Here is a 4699-nt window from a genome sequence, read left to right as displayed (position 1 = left end):
CAGGTACAACTCGAGCACCCACCCGACCCGTCACTCGATCACCTGGATCGAGTTGATCCTCGTGTACACACTCGGACAACTACCTGTGCATGCAAACATGATCCAGAGGTAGCCAGAACCTGAGTCCTTTCATCGACAACATCGACAGACCTAGGCTCCTCAGATAACAACAAGTTCAACCAAAACTATCAATCATTGAGGAGACGATGAATAATCAGAACGGTCCACCAGCTCCTCAAGCAAGGAACAATATAGGTGCAGGAGATGCTCCAACTACTCACACTCAAAGGAATGGCATTGTACCACCAGCTGTGCAGAACAACAATTTTGAGATCAAGAGTAGTCTTATCCAGATGATACAGAGTAATAAGTTTCATGGATTGCCAATGGAGGACCCATTGGATCATCTGGATGAATTTGATAGGCTTTGTAGCCTCACTAAGATCAATGGAATCAGCGAAGATGGATTCAAGCTCAGGCTTTTTCCATTGTCTTTGGGAGACAAAGCACACATCTGGGAGAAATCGCTCCCTAAGGAGTCCATCACCACTTGGGAAGCGTGCAAGAAGGCATTCCTGGCCAAATTCTTCTCCAACTCCAGAACCGCAAGGCTGAGAAATGTCATTTCCGGCTTTGTTCAGAAGAAAAATGAAACGTTGAGTGAAGCTTGGGAACGTTTCAAGGGATACACTACCCGATGTCCACATCATGGCTTCAGCAATGCTTCATTGCTGAGCACACTTTACTGAGGAGTGGTCCCAAAGATACGGATGTTGCTGGACACCACAAGCCATGGTAACTTCCTCAACACGGATGTCGATGAAGGTTGGGACCTAGTGGAGAACTTGCTCAGTCTGATGGCAACTACAATGAGGAATATGATCGCTCTGTGCGATCTATAGGAGAGGAAGATACCAAGTACAAGAGGGACATGAAAGCCCTTGAAAGTTGTATCTTTCTTGTGTGTGTGTGTGATGGAATGTGAATGAATGATATGGTGATGAACAATGGTGAAAGCAAGGTGTTTCAATTCCCCTTATGTTGTAGTAGTACAAGAGGTGTCAATCCAATCTGAGAGTTCGCAAGCAATCAGGATGTGCATAAATGTCTAAGTCAAGCCAAATGTAAAGGATGTTTGTCACTAACAATCCTATTGATGAAATGTAAAATGCAGAAAGTAAAAACTACTAAGATAGATGCTAAATGTAAAGAGAACAGACTAATCAAAGCTATGATGAACCAAGAACAGAAATAGAACTATGATAATGCAAGTAATGAACTAATGCAAGACAAGTAATGAACATGACACTAAGTGAATGCAGCAGAAATGCAACTAAAATGAAACATGAAACAAGACAGGACAACTACAAAGCATAAACAAGAATTCTGGGGATGAACTCGAGCAAGCACACGATCGAGTGTAGATCGAGTGCAGGGTGGATCTAGAAAAATCCGGAAAACAGAGCAATGCAAGAAAAACAGAGCAATACAAAAGCAAATCAAACAACGATCAAACAACAGGATTTAAGCTAGGAAATCAATAAACAAGGAAGGTCTTGAGGAGGGATTCATGGGTTGGACTAATGATTGAGGTCATCTAACTTGGCCAACAAATCTCAAACAACTTGAGCTAATCTCTAGACAATAATTTCTAAGAACATGTTTAATCTACTCTCATGGCAAAAAACAATCAAACTCATATATTTCTAGACTTGTTCTCACAAAGTAAAGAACCTATACAAGCAAGCATTAAGCAATATGTCAAAAATCAAACAAGACTTCTAATCTCTTAGCAAGCCTAATGATAGTCTCTAGATCTAGCCTTATCTATGCTCCTTAGACATTAGTGTGATGGTAAGATGCTTGAGATTAGATCCTACCCTCTCGGTTATAGGACCAGCATTAAGAACATCTAGCCTAGAAGAGATCTACAACAATCAAGCTTGACCAAATCAAACAAACCTTAAACACAACCCAGCCTAACCCATCCTCAAGATCCTAAGCAACTACTCACAAGAACACATGATGAACAACAAAGTAATAAACCCAGAAAATACCGAAACTTGCATCAATAGAAGGATAAAGGAAAGATCTACAATATTGAAGAAGGAATCAAACACGAATTCTTAATATCTTGAAAGTTATGGAACCAACAAAATCCAAGAAACTTATGTTTTTCTCCTTCAAGGAGGTACAAGATCTAAAAATAAAAGTGCAAAAGGAATAATTCCCAAAAGGGTAAAAACTAGGTTTTTGATTATCTAAAAAGCTGGACTCCTGGTGGCTGCAGGGTACAAGGCCTTTAAATAGAAAAAGTAGTGGAAGCCCTAAAAATTCTAAAAGACAAAACAGCCAGACGGCTCGGCCAACCGGTCGAGTTGGGTTTTCTCGTGCTCCTTCCACTCGGTCGAGTCACTCTCAGCACACGGTCGAATGTCTGGTCGAGTGGGCAGTCGAGTTGGACTCCGGACCTTGGTACTCTAGCCTTAACTCCTTTGTTTTCTCCTCATGATTGCTTCACTTCTCCTCAGCATTGCTTCCATGCTCCTTAGGCTCCAAAATCACCTGTTTATGCAAGAAAAGATGCAAATGCAATGCAACTACACTCTAATGCAAGAACAATTCTACAACTATGCAATAATGGTCAAAAAGGGTAGCAAAGGATGCAAAAGATGTGAATATATTAAGGGAAAACAGGGTAAAATATGTGAATATCAACACCCCCAAACTTAGTCTTTGCTTGCCCTCAAGCAAATAAACAAGACATAAGAAGGTAGGTGAGGGTTGAAAGTGGGATCTGATGTTCATATATTTTACCTTGTTTTCCCTTAGTTTATTCACAACTTTTGCATCTTTTGCTATCCATTTAGGCCATTATTGTGTAGCTTTAGGACTAATCATGCATTAGAGTATAGTTGCATTGCATTTGAATCTTTTCATGCATAAACAGGTGATTTTGGAGCTTAAGGAGCATGGAAGCAATGCTGAGGAGAAGTGAAGCAATCCTGAGGAGAAAACAAGAGAGTTAAGGCTGTAGAATCAAGGTCCAGAGTCCAACTCGACCGCACCACTCGACCACCACTCGACCGTGTGCTGAGAAGGACTCGACCGAGTGGAGAATGCACGAGAGAAGCCAGCTCGACCAGCCACTCGACCGAGCACTGGTCGAGTTGACCGAGCCGTTGACTGCTTTGACTTTTTGTATTTTTAGGGCTTCCACCTCATCTCCTATAAAAAGCCCTTGTACCTGCAGCCACCACCTCATCATCTTTCCAATGATGCAAGTTTCATTATTTTCTGGGTTTTTGACATATTTCACCATGTGTTCTTGTGAGTAGTTTGTTTAGGACCTTGAGGATGGGTTAGGCTGGGTTGATCTTGTGGTTTGTTTGATTTGGTCAAGCTTGATTGTTGTAGATCTCTTCTAGGCTAGATGATCTTAATGCTGATCCTATATCTGAGAAGGTAGGGTTTGATTTCAAGCATCTTAGCATCACACCAATGTCTAAGGAGCATAGATAAGGCTAGATCTAGAGCTTACCATTAGGCTTGCTAAGAGATTAGAAGTCTTGTTTGGTTTGAGATGTATTGCTTAATGCATGCTTGTGTAGATTCTTTTCTTTGTGAGAACAAGTCTAGAAATGCATAGGTTTGATTGTTTCTTGCCATGAGAATGGATTAAACATGTTTTAGAATAGTATGTCTAGAGATCAGCTCAATGTTTGCTTGAGATTTGTTGACCAAGTTAGATAACCACAATGATTAGCTCAGCCCATGAATCCCTCCTCAAGGCCTTCTTTGTTTATTGAAATTTTAGTCTAAATATCATTGCTTGCTTGTTGTTTGATAGTTTTAGCATTGCTCTGTTTTTCTTGTGTTGCTCTGTTTTCACGTTTAAGTCTAGCTCGACCACGTACTCGACCTACACTCGGTCGAGTGCTGCTCGAGTTCATCCCCAGAACTTGTGTTTTTGATTTGTGATTGTCTTGTTTCATTCCTGTTTCATTCCTGTTTCATTTCCATTGCATTCACGTAGTTTCCTATTCATTACTTGTCTTGCATTAGTTCATTAGCATAGTGTCTATCTTTGTTCTAGTTTCATTATAGCTTTAATTTGTCTGTTCTGTTTGCATTTAGTATCTTGTTCTAGTTGTTTTTACTTTCTGCATTTCTTATCTCATTTTAGGATTGTTAGTGACAAACAATCTTTACAATTGGCTTGACTTAGACTCATATGCACATCTTAATTGTTCACAATCACTCAGATAGGATTGACACCTCTTATACTGCAACTGCATAATGGGAATTGAAACACCCTGACTTCTATTCATTCCATACATCATCATTCCATACATCATTCATTCATACACCACAAAGAAAGTCAGTTTCAATTTGGCGTCGTTGCCCATTTGAGTGTGTTTTGTGACATTTAGGATCATTATTAGTCTAAGATTAAGTTCGTTTTAAACACTTGTGAAGTTACTGAACTGGAATCTTCCTTTGCTTGGCTGTTTTGTGTATCAGGTACCCACTCGACCACCACTCGACCGAGCTGTGATCGAGCACTTGATCGAGCCAGAAGCCGGACCTAAATAGCCATTACTTCGCAGTCGACTCGACCACCCACTCGAGCCTGCGCTCGACCGTGTACCTGTTCGAGTCTGTAGTAGAGTTTGTTGATGCACACAAGGTCAAAAGG

General features: G+C 40.6%; 1 non-coding gene across 1 annotated transcript; it reads right to left on the bottom strand.

The window, feature by feature from the left end:
• Nucleotides 1–608: 608 nt before the first annotated feature.
• Nucleotides 609–715, bottom strand: LOC147950094 (small nucleolar RNA R71). Its single transcript, XR_015565141.1, has one exon. It is a non-coding gene; the product is annotated as a small nucleolar RNA R71 (small nucleolar RNA).
• Nucleotides 716–4699: the final 3984 nt, after the last annotated feature.

Source organism: Camelina sativa, chromosome 1 (assembly GCF_030686135.1).
Source record: "Camelina sativa cultivar CO46 ecotype springtype chromosome 1, ASM3068613v1".
In the NCBI taxonomy this organism is placed as follows: domain Eukaryota; kingdom Viridiplantae; phylum Streptophyta; class Magnoliopsida; order Brassicales; family Brassicaceae; genus Camelina; species Camelina sativa.
Note: the sequence above shows the minus strand (reverse complement) of the source record. Positions and strands in the feature narration are given on the sequence as shown.